Source organism: Bidens hawaiensis, unplaced genomic scaffold (genome assembly GCF_021521415.1).
Source record: "Bidens hawaiensis isolate Kalapana, Puna unplaced genomic scaffold, B.hawaiensis_p1.1 tig00009343_1, whole genome shotgun sequence".
NCBI lineage: Eukaryota > Viridiplantae > Streptophyta > Magnoliopsida > Asterales > Asteraceae > Bidens > Bidens hawaiensis.
In genome coordinates this window covers 853,287-865,615 of record NW_027491689.1, presented here as the reverse complement: position 1 = coordinate 865,615, position 12,329 = coordinate 853,287, and positions in this window count along the sequence as shown.

The window sequence follows — 12,329 nt, the reverse complement described above, 5'->3', positions numbered from 1 at the left end:
AACTATGTTATAACCCAATCGATAAAATGGTTTTGACTATGGATAATTAGGATAAATGAGATGAGATATTATGAATTATGATGAAAATTAGGCTATGAGTGAATGTAGGCTTGACACCTAAGCATCAACACTTTTTTTAATTAGTAGAGTTTGTTTTGTTGAAATTAATTATGTAATAAATGTTTATGAAATAAAAAAATAAAATTTTACAGTTTCCAAAAAACAAAGAATTCGGTTTTTTAACTTTTTAGAACAAAATCTGAATTACAGGACTCCAAATTTCTTTAGGTATAACTGATCATTGTTTTAATGCTTAAACTTTTTTTTAGTATGACAACGTTTATAATATTAAATTAAAGATACAAAATTAATAATCACATTAATTGGAAATTTAAATTAAATAGAATAATTAAAAATTTATATATATGAAGTGAGAAGTCTCGCATAATTCAAACTGAATTCACGAGTCGTTATTGTTAAAACATGTGTTGACTTTTTTTTAAAAAAAAGTAATGTGTACATTGAGCTAAATTATGTTTTAGGTTTTATATTATTGTAAATAGTCATTAATGTATGCATTATATCTTGATATGTAACTCATGGGTCAAACCATTTTCACCAATGACCCATGGATAGCATGGATTAAGGAGAAGAGAGATTGGAAGATTAGTATGGAATTTTAATCTTACTTTATGCGATGTTGAAAAACCACAACCAACTCAATAATTGATTATATCTAGCATCAATTCTTCTTGAATGGTGATTATAAACGTGACATTTATACACCTTTAAATAGTTAATAAAATCCATCTAACTATGTTATAACCCAATCGATAAAATGGTTTTGACTATGGATAATTAGGATAAATGAGATGAGATATTATGAATTATGATGAAAATTAGGCTATGAGTGAATGTAGGCTTGACACCTAAGCATCAACACTTTTTTTAATTAGTAGAGTTTGTTTTGTTGAAATTAATTATGTAATAAATGTTTATGAAATAAAAAAATAAAATTTTACAGTTTCCAAAAAACAAAGAATTCGGTTTTTTAACTTTTTAGAACAAAATCTGAATTACAGGACTCCAAATTTCTTTAGGTATAACTGATCATTGTTTTAATGCTTAAACTTTTTTTTAGTATGACAACGTTTATAATATTAAATTAAAGATACAAAATTAATAATCACATTAATTGGAAATTTAAATTAAATAGAATAATTAAAAATTTATATATATGAAGTGAGAAGTCTCGCATAATTCAAACTGAATTCACGAGTCGTTATTGTTAAAACATGTGTTGACTTTTTTTTAAAAAAAAGTAATGTGTACATTGAGCTAAATTATGTTTTAGGTTTTATATTATTGTAAATAGTCATTAATGTATGCATTATATCTTGATATGTAACTCATGGGTCAAACCATTTTCACCAATGACCCATGGATAGCATGGATTAAGGAGAAGAGAGATTGGAAGATTAGTATGGAATTTTAATCTAGGAATGAATATGGTTAGGACACCTAAGCATCATTATTTTTGTTTATTAGTATTGTAAGATTTAATGATAATGCATACATACACATGCAAATGTCACTAACTTCTTAATGCTCACTTATTTCAAAAGGTAAAAATGATTTTACAATCTTTTGTCACATCACTATAACCTAATCAAATCAACCACAGTATATACACAATATCAAATAAAGCATACACCGTCGTCAAAGTATCAAACATCATTAACAGGTTCGGTTTCTACGAATTAAAAGAGAAACATGAAGGAGCACAAGAACTTGAACCAATTCATCATTCACATGGAAACAATATTCACCCTAGATTTCTTGAATTTCTAAAGGGAATCAAATAACAAAATCCACATTTTACCATGAACAACCACTTTAATGGCCGACCAACTTTTTTGAAGCAAATGATGTATAAACCACATAAATGCTTATTGATCAAGAGATGACAAATGGACAAGGCCCATGCTATAGCCCATTGCTTATATAGCTTTTTTTACTTGGACTATAGTCCCATACTACCCCTTATTTCCCTCTCTCTGTATTCTTTACACTCCATTCATTCTCTAAACTCTAAAGTCTAAACCAATAAATGTGTGACTTCAACAAAAGTCAAAGGTCAACAGGAAGACTAAAATGCACAAGACTTTGCAAGTTTCTTAAACAACAAAGAGGAAGGCTTTATATTATGAAGAGATGTGTGGTAATGCTACTTTGCTGGCATGACTAGACCAACATATTTTTTGTAACGATGTTCCAAACCGATGGGAGAAATTCGAACATGGGTCTTTAGAATGCGGGTGAGTAGTACTATTATCTATATATGTGATCAAGGTTTGTTTTGTTTATTAGGCTTCCAATATTACTAGACTAGTGACTCCAAATGTGTAAATGTTATTTTTGTAAAATGTAAGCCAATTGGTAGGCCAAATGGCCGATATTGCATCTTTTGTAGTTGAAAGCAAATCTTGGCTTATATGTCAATGTTCATGTTTTACAAGAGTCCCATTTGTATGAAGTTATTACATGAGCTAACTAATATGGCCAATTTGTTTGACAAGGGTCAAGTATTACTAACGCGTCTTGGTGCATTGACTATTGATAAGAGTAGAACTCCACATTTTTAATGTTAAAATAATATTGACTTCTTTTATTCGTGTTATTAATGGATGTTTTGTAGGAAAAGGTGACAAGATAATACTCTATATCTTTGTCCATTTCATATAATCGTGAGTGTATGTCTACACACGCATACACACACACACCAGATTATAAATGTTGGACGATTAATCTACATTATCTCTTAGGCCTAATTGGGACTATTTCTAGGCTTATAAAGGTTGTCTACATGCTTTGTTTCCACATATCTCTTCTCACCTCATTCCTCGATTCCCAGTTAGCTCATCGAGCCAATCTCAAGGTTGTAAGCAGGCCGAGTCCAAGTCAAAATTTTAGCATGGTAAAGGATTTCAAGCTGAGCCGATCTTTCACATATACTTTCGAGCCCAAGCCAAGCCTGGCTACGCTCATGTTTCAACAACATGACAAGCAATTAAAAGAAATCATATACTAATTAAAGTAGTTAAAAAAATTAGTGTTATATCATATGTAACATATGTGAAGAAACATTAGTGTGATATCCAACTGTTGACTGTCATCATAGCATGTGATTTAAAAGGTGTGTCAATACATAAATAACAAAACATGACAAATTTATGTGCTTCCACTAAGCCGTAGTCTTTCCTTCTTTCTTAACAAATATTTTTACATTGTTATTAATTTAATTGATTTCAAACTTTTAGAGAAATGGGCAGATTTCAAACTTAAATAATAGTATGGTAAAAGTATCATGGAATCCTTTTGAAATGATATAAGAGGTTTTGATGAATGTGGTTTGTTTTTTCATGTAAACATTAGAAAGTAATACTATAGTGGATAGCCAAAAGAAAGTAAATAGACTTTAGGTGTGTTTCAAGTCATTTGATATTCGTATTTTACTTTACACTTGATGATGCACATTTTAGGAGTCACAAATATATTGTATCAAGTTGTTCAAAGAAAAAAAGCATGTAGTTAATATTTTTGTAAAAACTGCATTGCAATGGTCAGCATGGATGGAAATTACATTAACCTGAAAAGTCAAAGTCAAAGACAAATGACTAATATCACTTATCATGATTATTATGAGTTTGACTGTCACAACTTATTGATAGATATGCACGCGAAGAGTGTGACGATCATTTTGATGAGCTAACCAGTGTTGGGTTATGAAGGCCTTTGGGCCGGTTTTATTAGGAGGCCCGGTTTTGGCTCCTAATTATGTTTAACCCTAATCTTGTTTATTATATATATCCCATCATGTAATTGTAATCTTGGTTCTGAGCTAATAAGAAAACCTAGTTGCAGCCCGTGGACGTAGGTCCCCTCGCGGGGACCGAACCACGTTAAATTCTTGTGTCGTTTATATTTTTCGTTTATGCGTGTTTATCGTTGTGCATGTGTGTGCTGTTTCGCTTCCGCGCGCCGCTTTGTTCCTAACAAGTGGTATCAGAGCTTTGGCTTGTTGGACACACGGTTCGTTGCACTGGTAACGATTTCGCAGAAGGTTTTGGTTCGAATCTGTTTTTTGGTGATTAGGGTTGGGTAGGTCCGTCACCGTGAATAACTCTTGGAGATCGCAGGGTTAATTTCTGGTTCGTGTTCATCAGTGATCAGTCAAGATTGGTGGCTGTCAGGCTGAGTTAGGGTTTGACTATTTATTATCAACCGTAAATTAGGGAACCGGGTTTTGTGAAGACCATTTAGGTTCGGGTTCAGATTTGTTTGCAAGAGATTAGTCTGAGGTAACTTTATATAGTTTATTTACAGTTAGTTGATTTATCGGTTATTGCAAGAGCAAATCGGTTTATTTGGCAGTGTTCTGTTGAACAATCGTCAAGTTTAGGCCCGTGCCCTTGTGTCTGTTCACTGTTTTCGATTTGTTCTCGTTTGTTATTGTTATAACTGAAGACGAGGTGGTTATGATCGGAATGTTGACGGTTATGGATTTTGGTTGATTGGTTTGTCATGTGAACTTGGATATAGTACTGGTGATGGATAAACTTGGAGAAAATGGAACCAGCGGGTGTGCTGGTGACGGCATAAGTGAAAAAAAAAATGAGGTTAGTGGCAAGTCATGTAAACTATTGCTCGTTTGGATGATCTTTCGGTTAGGGTTTGAGTTAACTGATCGTGTGTACGGTCATAGAACCCTTGGTACCGCTTGATTTCATGAAAGTTCTACTGTTGTTATAGCTGTTTGCCTGTTAGCTGGTTCGAAACTGTGATTATTACTTCTTGTTCGTTTGGAATTGTGAAGTTATATCTTGTTTGGTGGTGATCAGTGGTACACCATTTGAGAGGTTCATAATCTCGTGTTGGGTAAAGTTATTTGCCGGGATAGTACGAGTGGGGTTCATCTCATGGAGTGTTGGTGTGGCATGGATTGGGATAACAGAGACAGTGGGAGCTGGGCATAGTCGACTTGGTAGGTTGCGTAGAGGTGAGACATTTTAAGAGTCGATGTCGAATGATTTGGAATTCTGCTTTTGAGAATGTATCTGAGGTTGATGCATTGGGACTCAGTGAAAGCGGTGACGACTCTTGGGTTCAAGATTATGGTATGCTTTATTTCTTGTTACTCACTTCAATGAAGCATTGTTGAATCTTTTAGTTAAAGACTTTGGAAGATACGGTCTCTGTATCGTCGGAAGAAGTGAACCAACTTCCGAGTTATAAGGTCTTGGCTCGCTGAATCGGGTAGAGCTAAGGGGTTTCAGTTTGCAGACATGAAGCCTAGAGCCACGAGGATGTCAGCTTGAGCGTATTCGGAGGTCTGAACATGTTCGGGGTTTTGGTAACAGTGGGAGCACGCAGGTGTGTTCTAGGTTTGTTTCCAAAGGGACGTTGGGTTCGGAGGACCAGGAATCCGAATGTGAAAATCTCTCCTGGTATAGTCTGCTGATTTGGAGAGTGTTTATCCTCTGGAAGTCTTTGAAGCCGGTTGTGTGAGTAAGTGAGGGTCGGTTAAGATTGAGGATGAGTCATTGGCGAGTTTTGTCATGGCTGGGTCTGGGATGACCGGATTGGAGTTCTCGGGAGCTTCAATAGGCCTTTCAGGTAACTGATGAGAAGGGCGGATGCAACCAGGGTGTGGATTAGGGTGTGGATTGGTAGAAATCTTAGTTTGTTCCTAGAGAACTGGAGGCTTGGAGAACTTCTTTTGTTGAAGTTTTAGCTTGTTCTTGGAACTGGAGGCTTGGTAGATTTCTATTACTGAAGATTACTAGAGTTACTGGATGAATGAGATTGTCATATTTACTTGGATGGCAGGCTGGAATTTATCGCAAGGCCTTCAAGTGGGAGATTGTTGGGTTATGAAGGCCTTTGGGCCGGTTTTATTAGGAGGCCCGGTTTTGGCTCCTAATTATGTTTAACCCTAATCTTGTTTATTATATATATCCCATCATGTAATTGTAATCTTGGTTCTGAGCTAATAAGAAAACCTAGTTGCAGCCCGTGGACGTAGGTCCCCTCGCGGGGACCGAACCACGTTAAATTCTTGTGTCGTTTATATTTTTCGTTTATGCGTGTTTATCGTTGTGCATGTGTGTGCTGTTTCGCTTCCGCGCGCCGCTTTGTTCCTAACAACCAGAAACTGCTTATGTGTATGGGGACTTTTGAGTTATTGTGATCGTTTTTATGATGTTTGATACGTCAAAGGATTTTGATTCTAACGAGAAACACAAACTTGTGTTTGAACTCCCAACAAATGTGAAACAAAATAAAAGATTTGCCTATTGGGATAATGTGTTTAAACTTGTAAAATTTGATAATGGAAACAAGGAATGACAATTCGTACCTATATAGTGTTTATTGAACTTATCATTTGTTTAACTGATTAGGAAATCTTCAACTTCAGTGAATTTGATGATTTTATGAGTGTTGATGATTTTATGAGTGTTTATTGTTTTTGTTATATTGGGGAAAAAAGTTACTTACAAAGGTTCCGAACAGATATGCAATTGCATGTTTCAGAGGTTGAAACTTTGTAGAGACAAATTATTAAATGGTATTACTCTTTATTTTTTTCATTTCTAATGATATTGTAGTTTTATTATGTATCTTCAAATAGCACAGTATTTATATTACGTATGTTAAAATGACAACATGATGAAGAAAAATCGAAAAATTTGTGTATCAGATTAATTAATAGACGGTTGAAGGCCAAACACAGAGGCCTCGGTGAATAACATTCCTAGCACCGTCACTTCCTATCCTATGTACAATATCAACAATACACGAGTAAAAGTTGTTTCACAAACTTACTATAGTGTAACACATGTACATGAAATGAAATTGTTATGATATGAAACTTTCTCATTTAACCAACACAATAATTGTTATTATTATTACAATGCACCAAAGCAATATAAGAAGACAACAAGCAACATGACAATATTTACGTACGAAACAACATCTACATGTGATTAGAACAAGTTTTCTACTCCTTAATGTTTTGTGTGTTCATCGACTTGACACCAATCTAATCACCACCTTCCCCCACTTTCATTTTGTTGATCCTAATTTCATTGTCGTGGCCACACCACCACCACCACTTTGTCCTAAAACATCTAATTAATTAGTTTTAAAAATATATATATTTCCTTAATTAATAACCAAATCAATTAGTGGTATAATGCATGATCTAATTTAAGTACCTAACTATGTGAACCACAATCTCTTCTCAAAGACAAGCTCATGATCTACCTCAAATGAGTCTGGACCCCGCACCTAAAAAGGACCATTTATGGGTGTTTTTGCCGCAATGGTTGCTTGCATCAATAGAAGGAACAGTGTCGGCTCTGATTAATAATGTGACATGAAACATAAAATGCAAGTTTATGTATACACATGTATAAAATACGCGGTTCGTCAAACATTAACCATTCTAGCGAATACATACCTTATGGTTTTGATGACTCTCATGTTTCGGGTTGGATCCAATCGAGCAAAAAACCTTGACCAAACTATGTGTGCAACACTCAAATATTTAGTTGAATATGAAGGTTTGCCTAAAAACATATAAAACGACAATGAGACAATGACAACATAAGGATTTAATTATCAACTTTTATAATATTAGTGGTCGATAAATGTCTCTATTTTGTTCATATTGCTTGTATTGTTTTTAAGTGATTCATCCTATTTACTAATTTTATACAAAATGAAGCTCGTATTTAATTGAATCAATCAATAATATCCATTTAGTTAAGCTCACCCTAGACGGTCGACTAGGTAGTTAGGTGCTCTCGGAGTATTCGTGAGTAGAGATGGTCAAAAAAACCGGTCCGGGAACCGGTTTACCGGTTTAAACCGGAAACAGGTTTTTACGAAAACCGGTTTTTTAAAAACCGATTTACAAACCGCCGGTTCGTATTTCGGTTACAAGTTTTAGAGCCAAAACCGGTTAACAAACCGGTTAATGGAAAAACCGGTTTTTTTAAAACCGGTTATTATGAAAAAAACCGGTTATTAACCGGTTATTTTAAAAAAAAAACCGGTTAACCGGTTATTAACCGGTTTCTAAACCGGTCCTAACCGGTTAGACCGGTTAGGGTTTTGACATACAAAAACCGGTTATTAACCGGTCCGGTTATTAACCGAACCGGTTTTTTTCGGGCAAAAAAAAACCGGTCCGGTTAATAACCGAACCGGTTTTTTTAAAAAAACCGATTTGTGCACCTCTATTCGTGAGGTACTTTGAGACTACTCATAAATGGTAAATATAAAGAAAACTAATTTTTGGATATTATATATGTCAAATGACATAAGTTTACTAACATTTATATCAAAATAAGTGAATATTAATATAAATAAGATAAATCATTTTTAAGTATTAAATTATTCTAAAATTTGCTAATCGTTTAAAAAAGTGATTATTTTTTAATATTATAGAAATGTGAATTATGTTTATTTTTTTAGTTAAATAGGTCCAAGTTAACCGACTAGATGTGATTCTAGCTGAGGTTGACCACATTTGATCAATTATTAATAACTAGACGGAGTTAAAGAAACTCGCATCGGTACCATACTATGTATCGAGTACTCGGGCGAGTACTCGACATTGTAAACCTACTTTTACAACATTGATATTTATTGCATAATTTAGATTTTATTGCTTAATTTATAATAACCATTTTGAAAACATGTATTCTAACAAAATTTTAGTATATAAATATAGATATTAATGAAAATAACATACAATAATCGTGTGATTAATGTCTTTTATGTATAATGATAGGATTTTAAAAATTTTCCTTTTAGGAGATGGGAGGGAACAAAGAGGACACAAGTTGATGAATGCAAAACAAAATCATGTCGAGCATACAAACAAAACGATTGTGATTGGCCCCATGCTATCTTTACCGCTTTTACATTAAATTTAAATTATCAAATTTCTTGTAAAAAATGTTAAAAAGATTAGGAAAACTACCTAACGATTTAATTATAATTTTTGAAGAGGTATGACCAGATTCGTTTTAGAAAACTCAGAAGACTCAGTTTGATCAGATGGGATCGTATTATATCATTCATATTATATCTATGTGACAATGATACTACAACATAACACAGGGAATGTTCTATTCCCTTACATAGAATTAATTGTGCCATTGTCAAATCGATTAAACATGAATAGGGAATTATTAATCCTTGCGAATTGCGATGGTGATATCAATCCCTAATTCCCTTTAAATATATAAGCACATTACCTTGAGATAATGGATCCATTCATTCACTTACACTCTATTTCGTACTTGGCAATTTCATAATTCGTTTTCTCTTAGAAACCCGGTACTTGTTATCACATCGGATGATGATCACAAAGTGCCATACTCTCATGTACCAAAGCTAAGGACATTTATTTTGTAGGTTTGATCGGAACAACATATCATGTATTAAGATCGAAACCAACATGGCCACTTACAAGTTAGGGGTCCAACGGATATTGAGTAGGCCAGAAATCTTAGGATAGTTAAGCAAATGAACGATCGAGTATGCGCATATGGAATCATGCATAAGAAAAGGTTTTCCATAACAGGACATATGATAGCGCACTTCTTGGCACAATTCCTAGAAGGAGAACAAATAGAAGCATCAAAAATATTAAACGAAGAGCCTCACACAAGTGCCACGAACGACACCTGGAACCTACATACCGATGACATGTCGAATTACAAAAGCGCATGAGCACAACTAATATTAATTACTCTGAATGAAGTCGTGCTAACCTACACGCTCATATTAAAGTTAAAGAGTTATAACAATGAGGCCGAGTGCAAGGCACTTTTAGCTGTTGGAAGTAATTTCAGACTCCAAGTCACAAGTCGGTGAACTTGAGGGACCAATATTGACAAGTAGGTCATAGTTGGTTATGTTTCATAATTATAGCATGTTTCCTAATTGTATTGTAATTATAATAGGTAATGTCTTGGCTAGCAAGTTAGGTTAGTCTATATAAACCGATGCATGGTTTGACATTATAGAGTGTGGTGTGAGGTGCAACCGAGTTAGGGTTCATCTGGAGACACAAACGAGATGTACCCGAGTTAGGGTTCATCTAGGGTGAGGTTGGTGTAACCAAGTTACGGTTCATCAAGAGTCAAACCGAGTTAGGGTTTGAGAGATTTGTAATCAGTTTTTAGAGTGAGATTTTCTGATTAATATAAACGATAGTTATTCGTTTAATTTGCGTGTTGATTATCGATACGGGACTTGATTAGCAAGATTACACCTCTCTTTGAAAAATAGGTGCTAGGCACATGCGAACACATTTTACCTTCTAGCCAAGGTAAGGCACAACAATTGCAAATCAATATACAAGCCAAATCTCAACATTCTTTATAAGAAATCCTTTTCACGACGACTTCTCAGATGTGTTAAACTTGAAGCTGTTGATTATCTGCTTAGGCAAATTCATATGACCTAAGTTCATAGTAGCAAAGATAATAAACGTCGGATAACACTGACCAGGAACACATCGATCCCTTGTTGAAAAAATTAGGAAGTACAAAAGTTGCTAGAGGTGTGCGGCACTGGACCTACAACCCAAGAACGACTTGATCCCAGTCACAATGTACGGTCATTTTCATAAACTAACGTCAAGTGAAATTTTAATAGTCGCAAATGATTATTTCACAAATTGCATAAAAGCTAAACCCTTAGCCACAAGCATCAAGAAGGTCTTATGGGAACATCTCATATGTCATTTTAGCCACTCAATGTACATAGTTAATGATATTGGCTGCCCGTTCGCGAATAAAACCCTGAAGGAACTGTTCGTGAACGACAGATGCAAAAAATGTTTACCTCGTCGCGCACCATCAAGGGAACGACCATATCGAATGGGTAAATCAAAAGATCAAATTGAAGTACGATGGAAAAGATTAAGAAAAGTTTACATCTCGAAGGAAGCTCCCAGGGAGATGAATAACCCATATTATAATAAAAAAGAATAATTTGTATGCATAATACTTATATTAAAAAGTGTAAATAAAGTCTTATAAATTTTATAATGAAAATTGTTCTATTAGCAGATAATCCGAAAAGCACAGCCAGACCTAAAAATTGCTTTGCATTTGGGGGTGTATTGGTCTGTCAGGCTGAGGGGTGTGGGGGGCTCTAACGGGGGCGCGAGTGGGGGCTCCAGCCAATAATATTGTGACGTGTGGCAGAGAGAGAAACTGGATAAGATGGGTGTTGGAGCCCCCGCTGGAGCCCCTGGCCCTGGTGTGGAGGGGCGCGAGCAGGGGCTCCAGCGGATTTTTTTTATTATTTTTTTATAAATATATTCAAAAAACGTATTATTAAAAAAAACTCATAAATTATTAAAAAAAACACACATTAAAAAAAACATTAATATCTAAAAATAAAATAAAAATTAAAGTACTAAAAAAACATTATTCTTATTCTTCGGCTTGGTCTTCTTCGATCAACCTCTTTCGGATACGTTCCTTTTGCTTTTCCATCAGCATTTGATCGACCGGATTTAGGTTACTGAAGTCTCTTGTAAGGAAGTCCAAATCTCTCATTCGACTTTTTTCCTTTTTGTCATTAGAGACCACCTCCATGGTTTTGTTGAATTTATTGAGGGATTCAACAAGATCGACGATGTTTACGGCTCCCCCCTCAGCCGGTTTTTCCCCTTGGCGTCCCGTCCCAATGGCCGCCTCCTCGGCGGTGAAGACGTTTCCTCCCCCGCAATGTTTAGGTTGAATCCAACGCGGCAATCCGACGCGGCAGAAGTGCTATACGCTCCAGACGAACTAGTTTTAGTCCGTTTCGGCCCTACTTCCGCATCATGGTCCGGCGCCACCAGCTCAACCCACTTGGAACACCTTTTCAACCTCTCCCACAACTTTACATCGTCCCACGTCTTCACCGTCCCATACCTCCGCAGACACTCCTGCTTCCACTATTCGACAGTGAAATTGTAAACCGCCAAATCATCACTGCCACTTGGTCTCATACGACCGGCGTTCCTGTTGAAAAGATTAGTAAACAAGCCGACAAATTTTCTGATTTCGGACCACCGACTCCCGTAGCATCACCTTGTGATTCTTGTGTCTCCGGAACAACAAAGTTAGGAGATGGTTGTATGTTGGATGGTTGAAAGCCGGATGTTTCTTGCGACCCCGAAAAAAACATCGATTGGTCTGGTGACGACCATAAATCATCGTAACTATAACCTGAATCTAGGTTTGGGTACCAAT